The sequence below is a fragment of the Mixophyes fleayi genome, chromosome 10 (genome assembly GCF_038048845.1).
Source record: "Mixophyes fleayi isolate aMixFle1 chromosome 10, aMixFle1.hap1, whole genome shotgun sequence".
NCBI lineage: Eukaryota > Metazoa > Chordata > Amphibia > Anura > Limnodynastidae > Mixophyes > Mixophyes fleayi.
The window spans coordinates 66,438,594-66,450,673 of NC_134411.1; the positions used below are offsets into that span (position 1 = coordinate 66,438,594).

The 12,080-nt window shown below is 34.6% G+C and overlaps 2 non-coding genes across 2 annotated transcripts; both read right to left on the bottom strand.

Moving 5' to 3' along the window:
- Positions 1–5,400: 5,400 nt before the first annotated feature.
- TRNAD-GUC (transfer RNA aspartic acid (anticodon GUC)) lies at positions 5,401–5,472 on the bottom strand. Its single transcript has one exon. It is a non-coding gene; the product is annotated as a tRNA-Asp (tRNA).
- A 6,520-nt stretch (positions 5,473–11,992) lies between these two features.
- On the bottom strand, positions 11,993–12,064 carry TRNAD-GUC (transfer RNA aspartic acid (anticodon GUC)). The gene has a single exon. It is a non-coding gene; the product is annotated as a tRNA-Asp (tRNA).
- Positions 12,065–12,080: the final 16 nt, after the last annotated feature.

Here is a 12,080-nt window from a genome sequence, read left to right on the forward strand (position 1 = left end):
TCAAAAAAAACATAGACTGCATTATTTACATGACCTTGAGTAGAGAGAGTGTAAGATTAAGCTAAAGCAGTATTTTCCTGGCACAGTATATATTTGCCAGCTGTTTTTCGGGTTTTCGTCAGGAGACACTCCTGTACAGTCATGCATGGATAATCTGCTACACTACAATATGACTCGAAGGACATTTTATGAAATTAATGCTCTAAAACATTTCAAAAAGATGTTTCTTATCCCTTTCAAGAAATATATTTAGCTATATTTTCCTGCATATTGTTATCCCTTTTTATGCATAATAATGGCTTGCTTTAATTCTGTTACCTTTTGCCATTAACACTGATTAAATATGCCCTGCTAAATGACGTAAAACAACTGACACAAAATATTTTCTCACAGAGGACAATAGTATATGTTTTATAAAATTGGGAATTTTTAATGTTTTTGGCTAATCTAAAGTGTTTGTTAATCACCTGATAAATTAAATTTTTGGCCAAAATGATTTTTTCTAAATGACTTTAAAAGAAAGTGTACATAAACTATGAATGTGGGCAAAAAAGGTAAGTTGTATTTAAACTAAGGTTAATGCATAAATATTACTGTCTTTTCCTGCATCACGGCAGGAAATAATCGTACTAGCATGCAACACTTCCCACAAGTGCTTATGTTACAGAAAAAATAAAAATTGTTAAGGACTCCCCGTCAGGGAATCGAACCCCGGTCTCCCGCGTGACAGGCAGGGATACTCACCACTATACTAACGAGGAATAACTTGACATGTGTTTTTGGGAAAACTCCCTCCAATAGGGAGATTTTAATGCCATCTCTGCCGCTAATCAGAAGATGCACAACTTAAATCAACATTTTGCTGAATGGTAAGCTGCTTTGCTTGATGCAAAAGTAAAAAAAAATGAGTAGTTAGCGGGATTGTTGCCAAACAGAGAGAATTGAAAAAAAACATAGACTGCATTATTTACATGACCCTGAGTAAAGAGAGTGTAAGATTAAGCTAAAGCAGTATTTTCCTGGCACAGTATATATTTGCCCACTGTTTTTTGGGTTTTCGTCAGGAGACACTCCTGTACAGTCATGCATGGATAATCTGCTACACTACAATATGACTCGAAGGACATTTTATGAAATTAATGCTCCAAAACATTTCAAAAAGATGTTTCTTATCCCTTTCAAGAAATATATTTAGCTATATTTTCCTGCATATTTTTATCTCTTTTTATGCATAATAATGGCTTGCTTTAATTCTGTTACCTTTTGCCATTAACACTCATTGAAAATGCCCTGCTAAATGACGTAAAACAACTGACACAAAATATTGTGGCACAGAGGACAATAGTATATGTTTTCTAAAATTGGGAATTTTTTATGTTTTTGGCTAATCTAAAGTGTTTGTTAATCACCTGATAAATTAAATTTTTGGCCAAAATGATTTTTTCTAAATTACTTTAAAAGAAAGTGTACATAAACTATGAATGTGGGCAAAAAAGGTAAGTTGTATTTAAACTAAGGTTAATGCATAAATATTACTGTCTTTTCCTGCATCACGGCAGGAAATAATTGTACTAGCATGCAACACTTCCCACAAGTGCTTATGTTACAGAAAAAATAAAAATTGCTAAGGACTCCCCGTCAGGGAATTGAACCCCGGTCTCCCACGTGACAGGCAGGGATACTCACCACTATTCTAACGAGGAATAACTTGACATGTGTTTTTGGGAAAACTCCCTCCAATTGGGAGATTTTAATGCCATCTCTGCCGCTAATCAGAAGATGCACAACTTAAATCAACATTTTGCTGAATGGTAAGCTGCTTTGCTTGATGCAAAAGTAAACAAAAATGTGTAGTTAGCGGGATTGTTGCCAAACAGAGAGAATTGAAAAAAAACATAGACTGCATTATTTACATGACCTTGAGTAGAGAGAGTGTAAGATTAAGCTAAAGCAGTATTTTCCTGGCACAGTATATATTTGCCCACTGTTTTTTGGGTTTTCGTCAGGAGACACTCCTGTACAGTCATGCATGGATAATCTGCTACACTACAATATGACTCGAAGGACATTTTATGAAATTAATGCTCTAAAACATTTCAAAAAGATGTTTCTTATCCCTTTCAAGAAATATATTTAGCTATATTTTCCTGCATATTTTTATCTCTTTTTATGCATAATAATGGCTTGCTTTAATTCTGTTACCTTTTGCCATTAACACTCATTGAAAATGCCCTGCTAAATGACGTAAAACAACTGACACAAAATATTGTGGCACAGAGGACAATAGTATATGTTTTCTAAAATTGGGAATTTTTTATGTTTTTGGCTAATCTAAAGTGTTTGTTAATCACCTGATAAATTAAATTTTTGGCCAAAATGATTTTTTCTAAATGACTTTAAAAGAAAGTGTACATAAACTATGAATGTGGGCAAAAAAGGTAAGTTGTATTTAAACTAAGGTTAATGCATAAATATTACTGTCTTTTCCTGCATCACGGCAGGAAATAATCGTACTAGCATGCAACACTTCCCACAAGTGCTTATGTTACAGAAAAAATAAAAAATGTTAAGGACTCCCCGTCGGGGAATCGAACCCCGGTCTCCCGCGTGACAGGTGGGGATACTCACCACTATACTAACGAAGAATAACTTGACATTTGTTTTTGGGAAAACTCCCTCCAATGGGGAGATTTTAATGCCATCTCTGCCGCTAATCAGAAGATGCACAACTTAAATTAACATTTTGCTGAATGGTAAGCTACTTTGCTTGATGCAAAAGTAAACAAAAATGTGTAGTTAGCGGGATTGTTGCCAAACAGAGAGAATTCAAAAAAAACATAGACTGCATTATTTACATGACCTTGAGTAGAGAGAGTGTAAGATTAAGCTAAAGCAGTATTTTCCTGGCACAGTATATATTTGCCAGCTGTTTTTCGGGTTTTCGTCAGGAGACACTCCTGTTCAGTCATGCATGGATAATCTGCTACACTACAATATGACTCGAAGGACATTTTATGAAATTAATGCTCTAAAACATTTCAAAAAGATGTTTCTTATCCCTTTCAAGAAATATATTTAGCTATATTTTCCTGCATATTGTTATCCCTTTTTATGCATAATAATGGCTTGCTTTAATTCTGTTACCTTTTGCCATTAACACTGATTAAATATGCCCTGCTAAATGACGTAAAACAACTGACACAAAATATTTTCTCACAGAGGACAATAGTATATGTTTTATAAAATTGGGAATTTTTAATGTTTTTGGCTAATCTAAAGTGTTTGTTAATCACCTGATAAATTACATTTTTGGCCAAAATGATTTTTTCTAAATGACTTTAAAAGAAAGTGTACATAAACTATGAATGTGGGCAAAAAAGGTAAGTTGTATTTAAACTAAGGTTAATGCATAAATATTACTGTCTTTTCCTGCATCACGGCAGGAAATAATCGTACTAGCATGCAACACTTCCCACAAGTGCTTATGTTACAGAAAAAATAAAAATTGTTAAGGACTCCCCGTCAGGGAATCGAACCCCGGTCTCCCGCGTGACAGGCAGGGATACTCACCACTATACTAACGAGGAATAACTTGACATGTGTTTTTGGGAAAACTCCCTCCAATTGGGAGATTTTAATGCCATCTCTGCCGCTAATCAGAAGATGCACAACTTAAATCAACATTTTGCTGAATGGTAAGCTGCTTTGCTTGATGCAAAAGTAAAAAAAAATGAGTAGTTAGCGGGATTGTTGCCAAACAGAGAGAATTGAAAAAAAACATAGACTGCATTATTTACATGACCCTGAGTAAAGAGAGTGTAAGATTAAGCTAAAGCAGTATTTTCCTGGCACAGTATATATTTGCCCACTGTTTTTTGGGTTTTCGTCAGGAGACACTCCTGTACAGTCATGCATGGATAATCTGCTACACTACAATATGACTCGAAGGACATTTTATGAAATTAATGCTCCAAAACATTTCAAAAAGATGTTTCTTATCCCTTTCAAGAAATATATTTAGCTATATTTTCCTGCATATTTTTATCTCTTTTTATGCATAATAATGGCTTGCTTTAATTCTGTTACCTTTTGCCATTAACACTCATTGAAAATGCCCTGCTAAATGACGTAAAACAACTGACACAAAATATTGTGGCACAGAGGACAATAGTATATGTTTTCTAAAATTGGGAATTTTTTATGTTTTTGGCTAATCTAAAGTGTTTGTTAATCACCTGATAAATTAAATTTTTGGCCAAAATGATTTTTTCTAAATGACTTTAAAAGAAAGTGTACATAAACTATGAATGTGGGCAAAAAAGGTAAGTTGTATTTAAACTAAGGTTAATGCATAAATATTACTGTCTTTTCCTGCATCACGGCAGGAAATAATCGTACTAGCATGCAACACTTCCCACAAGTGCTTATGTTACAGAAAAAATAAAAAATGTTAAGGACTCCACGTCGGGGAATCGAACCCCGGTCTCCCGCGTGACAGGCAGGGATACTCACCACTATACTAACGAGGAATAGCTTGACATGTGTTTTTGGGAAAACTCCCTCCAATGGGGAGATTTTAATGCCATCTCTGCCGCTAATCAGAAGATGCACAACTTAAATCAACATTTTGCTGAATGGTAAGCTGCTTTGCTTGATGCAAAAGTAAACAAAAATGTGTAGTTAGCGGGATTGTTGCCAAACAGAGAGAATTGAAAAAAAACATAGACTGCATTATTTACATGACCCTGAGTAAAGAGAGTGTAAGATTAAGCTAAAGCAGTATTTTCCTAGCACAGTATATATTTGCCCACTGTTTTTTGGGTTTTCGTCAGGAGACACTCCTGTACAGTCATGCATGGATAATCTGCTACACTACAATATGACTCGAAGGACATTTTATGAAATTAATGCTCTAAAACATTTCAAAAAGATGTTTCTTATCCCTTTCAAGAAATATATTTAGCTATATTTTCCTGCATATTTTTTATCTCTTTTTATGCATAATAATGGCTTGCTTTAATTCTGTTACCTTTTGCCATTAACACTCATTAAAAATGCCCTGCTAAATGACGTAAAACAACTGACACAAAATATTGTGGCACAGAGGACAATAGTATATGTTTTCTAAAATTGGGAATTTTTTATGTTTTTGGCTAATCTAAAGTGTTTGTTAATCACCTGATAAATTAAATTTTTGGCCAAAATGATTTTTTCTAAATGACTTTAAAAGAAAGTGTACATAAACTATGAATGTGGGCAAAAAAGGTAAGTTGTATTTAAACTAAGGTTAATGCATAAATATTACTGTCTTTTCCTGCATCACGGCAGGAAATAATCGTACTAGCATGCAACACTTCCCACAAGTGCTTATGTTACAGAAAAAATAAAAGATGTTAAGGACTCCCCGTCGGGGAATCGAACCCCGGTCTCCCACGTGACAGGCGGGGATACTCACCACTATACTAACGAGGAATAACTTGACATGTGTTTTTGGGAAAACTCCCTCCAATGGGGAGATTTTAATGCCATCTCTGCCGCTAATCAGAAGATGCACAACTTAAATTAACATTTTGCTGAATGGTAAGCTACTTTGCTTGATGCAAAAGTAAACAAAAATGTGTAGTTAGCGGGATTGTTGCCAAACAGAGAGAACTGAAAAAAAACATAGACTGCATTATTTACATGACCTTGAGTAGAGAGAGTGTAAGATTAAGCTAAAGCAGTATTTTCCTGGCACAGTATATATTTGCCAGCTGTTTTTCGGGTTTTCGTCAGGAGACACTCCTGTACAGTCATGCATGGATAATCTGCTACACTACAATATGACTCGAAGGACATTTTATGAAATTAATGCTCTAAAACATTTCAAAAAGATGTTTCTTATCCCTTTCAAGAAATATATTTAGCTATATTTTCCTGCATATTTTTATCTCTTTTTATGCATAATAATGGCTTGCTTTAATTCTGTTACCTTTTGCCATTAACACTCATTGAAAATGCCCTGCTAAATGACGTAAAACAACTGACACAAAATATTGTGGCACAGAGGACAATAGTATATGTTTTCTAAAATTGGGAATTTTTTATGTTTTTGGCTAATCTAAAGTGTTTGTTAATCACCTGATAAATTAAATTTTTGGCCAAAATGATTTTTTCTAAATGACTTTAAAAGAAATTGTACATAAACTATGAATGTGGGCAAAAAAGGTAAGTTGTATTTAAACTAAGGTTAATGCATAAATATTACTGTCTTTTCCTGCATCACGGCAGGAAATAATCGTACTAGCATGCAGCACTTCCCACAAGTGCTTATGTTACAGAAAAAATAAAAATTGTTAAGGACTCCCCGTCAGGGAATCGAACCCCGGTCTCCCGCGTGACAGGCAGGGATACTCACCACTATACTAACGAGGAATAACTTGACATGTGTTTTTGGGAAAACTCCCTCCAATAGGGAGATTTTAATGCCATCTCTGCCGCTAATCAGAAGATGCACAACTTAAATCAACATTTTGCTGAATGGTAAGCTGCTTTGCTTGATGCAAAAGTAAAAAAAAATGAGTAGTTAGCGGGATTGTTGCCAAACAGAGAGAATTGAAAAAAAACATAGACTGCATTATTTACATGACCCTGAGTAAAGAGAGTGTAAGATTAAGCTAAAGCAGTATTTTCCTGGCACAGTATATATTTGCCCACTGTTTTTTGGGTTTTCGTCAGGAGACACTCCTGTACAGTCATGCATGGATAATCTGCTACACTACAATATGACTCGAAGGACATTTTATGAAATTAATGCTCCAAAACATTTCAAAAAGATGTTTCTTATCCCTTTCAAGAAATATATTTAGCTATATTTTCCTGCATATTTTTATCTCTTTTTATGCATAATAATGGCTTGCTTTAATTCTGTTACCTTTTGCCATTAACACTCATTAAAAATGCCCTGCTAAATGACGTAAAACAACTGACACAAAATATTGTGGCACAGAGGACAATAGTATATGTTTTCTAAAATTGGGAATTTTTTATGTTTTTGGCTAATCTAAAGTGTTTGTTAATCACCTGATAAATTAAATTTTTGGCCAAAATGATTTTTTCTAAATGACTTTAAAAGAAAGTGTACATAAACTATGAATGTGGGCAAAAAAGGTAAGTTGTATTTAAACTAAGGTTAATGCATAAATATTACTGTCTTTTCCTGCATCACGGCAGGAAATAATCGTACTAGCATGCAACACTTCCCACAAGTGCTTATGTTACAGAAAAAATAAAAAATGTTAAGGACTCCCCGTCGGGGAATCGAACCCCGGTCTCCCGCGTGACAGGTGGGGATACTCACCACTATACTAACGAAGAATAACTTGACATTTGTTTTTGGGAAAACTCCCTCCAATGGGGAGATTTTAATGCCATCTCTGCCACTAATCAGAAGATGCACAACTTAAATCAACATTTTGCTGAATGGTAAGCTGCTTTGCTTGATGCAAAAGTAAACAAAAATGTGTAGTTAGCGGGATTGTTGCCAAACAGAGAGAATTGAAAAAAAACATAGACTGCATTATTTACATGACCTTGAGTAGAGAGAGTGTAAGATTAAGCTAGAGCAGTATTTTCCTGGCACAGTATATATTTGCCAGCTGTTTTTCGGGTTTTCGTCAGGAGACACTCCTGTACAGTCATGCATGGATAATCTGCTACACTACAATATGACTCGAAGGACATTTTATGAAATTAATGCTCTAAAACATTTCAAAAAGATGTTTCTTATCCCTTTCAAGAAATATATTTAGCTATATTTTCCTGCATATTGTTATCCCTTTTTATGCATAATAATGGCTTGCTTTAATTCTGTTACCTTTTGCCATTAACACTGATTAAATATGCCCTGCTAAATGACGTAAAACAACTGACACAAAATATTTTCTCACAGAGGACAATAGTATATGTTTTCTAAAATTGGGAATTTTTTATGTTTTTGGCTAATCTAAAGTGTTTGTTAATCACCTGATAAATTAAATTTTTGGCCAAAATGATTTTTTCTAAATGACTTTAAAAGAAAGTGTACATAAACTATGAATGTGGGCAAAAAAGGTAAGTTGTATTTAAACTAAGGTTAATGCATAAATATTACTGTCTTTTCCTGCATCACGGCAGGAAATAATCGTACTAGCATGCAACACTTCCCACAAGTGCTTATGTTACAGAAAAAATAAAAATTGCTAAGGACTCCCCGTCAGGGAATCGAACCCCGGTCTCCCACGTGACAGGCAGGGATACTCACCACTATTCTAACGAGGAATAACTTGACATGTGTTTTTGGGAAAACTCCCTCCAATTGGGAGATTTTAATGCCATCTCTGCCACTAATCAGAAGATGCACAACTTAAATCAACATTTTGCTGAATGGTAAGCTGCTTTGCTTGATGCAAAAGTAAACAAAAATGTGTAGTTAGCGGGATTGTTGCCAAACAGAGAGAATTGAAAAAAAACATAGACTGCATTATTTACATGACCTTGAGTAGAGAGAGTGTAAGATTAAGCTAAAGCAGTATTTTCCTGGCACAGTATATATTTGCCCACTGTTTTTCGGGTTTTCGTCAGGAGACACTCCTGTACAGTCATGCATGGATAATCTGCTACACTACAATATGACTCGAAGGACATTTTATGAAATTAATGCTCCAAAACATTTCAAAAAGATGTTTCTTATCCCTTTCAAGAAATATATTTAGCTATATTTTCCTGCATATTTTTATCTCTTTTTATGCATAATAATGGCTTGCTTTAATTCTGTTACCTTTTGCCATTAACACTCATTAAAAATGCCCTGCTAAATGACGTAAAACAACTGACACAAAATATTGTGGCACAGAGGACAATAGTATATGTTTTCTAAAATTGGGAAATTTTTATGTTTTTGGCTAATCTAAAGTGTTTGTTAATCACCTGATAAATTAAATTTTTGGCCAAAATGATTTTTTCTAAATGACTTTAAAAGAAAGTGTACATAAACTATGAATGTGGGCAAAAAAGGTAAGTTGTATTTAAACTAAGGTTAATGCATAAATATTACTGTCTTTTCCTGCATCACGGCAGGAAATAATCGTACTAGCATGCAACACTTCCCACAAGTGCTTATGTTACAAAAAAAATAAAAATTGTTAAGGACTCCCCGTCAGGGAATCGAACCCCGGTCTCCCACGTGACAGGCGGTGATACTCACCACTATACTAACGAGGAATAACTTGACATGTGTTTTTGGGAAAACTCCCTCCAATGGGGAGATTTCAATGCCATCTCTGCCGCTAATCAGAAGATGCACAACTTAAATCAACATTTTGCTGAATGGTAAGCTACTTTGCTTGATGCAAAAGTAAACAAAAATGTGTAGTTAGCGGGATGGTTGCCAAACAGAGAGAATTGAAAAAAAACATAGACTGCATTATTTACATGACCTTGAGTAGAGAGTGTAAGATTAAGCTAAAGCAGTATTTTCCTGGCACAGTATATATTTGCCCAATGTTTTTCGGGTTTTCATCAGGAGATACTCCTGTACAGTCATGCATGGATAATCTGCTACACTACAATATGACTCAAAGGACATTTTATGAAATTAATGCTCCAAAACATTTCAAAAAGATGTTTCTTATCCCTTTCAAGAAATATATTTAGCTATATTTTCCTGCATATTGTTATCCCTTTTTATGCATAATAATGGCTTGCTTTAATTCTGTTACCTTTTGCCATTAACACTGATTAAATATGCCCTGCTAAATGACGTAAAACAACTGACACAAAATATTTTGTCACAGGGGACAATAGTATATGTTTTCAAAAATTGGGAATTTTTAATGTTTTTGGCTAATCTAAAGTGTTTGTTAATCACCTGATAAATTAAATTTTTGGCCAAAATGATTTTTTCTAAATGACTTTAAAAGAAAGTGTACATAAACTATGAATGTGGGCAAAAAAGGTAAGTTGTATTTAAACTAAGGTTAATGCAAAAATATTACTGTCTTTTCCTGCATCACGGCAGGAAATAATCGTACTAGCATGCAACACTTCCCACAAGTGCTTATGTTACAGAAAAAATAAAAAATGTTAAGGACTCCACGTCGGGGAATCGAACCCCGGTCTCCCGCGTGACAGGCAGGGATACTCACCACTATACTAACGAGGAATAACTTGACATGTGTTTTTGGGAAAACTCCCTCCAATGGGGAGATTTTAATGCCATCTCTGCCGCTAATCAGAAGATGCACAACTTAAATCAACATTTTGCTGAATGGTAAGCTGCTTTGCTTGATGCAAAAGTAAACAAAAATGTGTAGTTAGCGGGATTGTTGCCAAACAGAGAGAATTGAAAAAAAACATAGACTGCATTATTTACATGACCCTGAGTAAAGAGAGTGTAAGATTAAGCTAAAGCAGTATTTTCCTAGCACAGTATATATTTGCCCACTGTTTTTTGGGTTTTCGTCAGGAGACACTCCTGTACAGTCATGCATGGATAATCTGCTACACTACAATATGACTCGAAGGACATTTTATGAAATTAATGCTCCAAAACATTTCAAAAAGATGTTTCTTATCCCTTTCAAGAAATATATTTAGCTATATTTTCCTGCATATTGTTATCCCTTTTTATGCATAATAATGGCTTGCTTTAATTCTGTTACCTTTTGCCATTAACACTCATTAAAAATGCCCTGCTAAATGACGTAAAACAACTGACACAAAATATTTTGGCACAGAGGACAATAGTTTATGTTTTCTAAAATTGGGAATTTTTAATGTTTTTGGCTAATCTAAAGTGTTTGTTAATCACCTGATAAATTAAATTTTTGGCCAAAATGATTTTTTCCAAATGACTTTAAAAGAAAGTGTACATAAACTATGAATGTGGGCAAAAAAGGTAAGTTGTATTTAAACTAAGGTTAATGCATAAATATTACTGTCTTTTCCTGCATCACGGCAGGAAATAATCGTACTAGCATGCAACACTTCCCACAAGTGCTTATGTTACAGAAAAAATAAAAAATGTTAAGGACTCCTCTTTGGGGAATCGAACCCCAGTCTCCCGCGTGACAGACGGGGATACTCACCACTATACTAACGAGGAATAACTTGACATGTGTTTTTAGGGAAACTCCCTCCAATGGGGAGATTTTAATGCCATCTCTGCCGCTAATCAGAAGATGCACAACTTAAATCAACATTTTGCTGAATGGTAAGCTACTTTGCTTGATGAAAAAGTAAACAAAAATGTGTAGTTAGCGGGATTGTTGCCAAACAGAGAGAATTGAAAAAAAACATAGACTGCATTATTTACATGACCCTGAGTAAAGAGAGTGTAAGATTAAGCTAAAGCAGTATTTTCCTGGCACAGTATATATTTGCCCACTGTTTTTTGGGTTTTTGTCAGGAGACACTCCTGTACAGTCATGCATGGATAATCTGCTACACTACAATATGACTCGAAGGACATTTTATGAAATTAATGCTCCAAAACATTTCAAAAAGATGTTTCTTATCCCTTTCAAGAAATATATTTAGCTATATTTTCCTGCATATTGTTATCCCTTTTTATGCATAATAATGGCTTGCTTTAATTCTTTTACCTTTTGCCATTAACACTAATTAAATATGCCCTGCTAAATGACGTAAAACAACTGACACAAAATATGTTGTCACAGAGGACAATAGTATATGTTTTCTAAAATTGGGAATTTTTAATGTTTTTGGCTAATCTAAAGTGTTTGTTAATCACCTGATAAATTAAATTTTTGGCCAAAATGATTTTTTCTAAATGACTTTAAAAGAAAGTGTACATAAACTATGAATGTGGGCAAAAAAGGAAAGTTGTATTTAAACTAAGGTTAATGCATAAATATTACTGTCTTTTCCTGCATCACGGCAGGAAATAATCGTACTAGCATTCAACACTTCCCACAAGTGCTTATGTTACAGAAAAAATAAAAATTGTTAAGGACTCCCCGTCAGGGAATCGAACCCAGGTCTCCCGCGTGACAGGCGGGGATACTCACCACTATACTAACGAGGAATAACTTGACATGTGT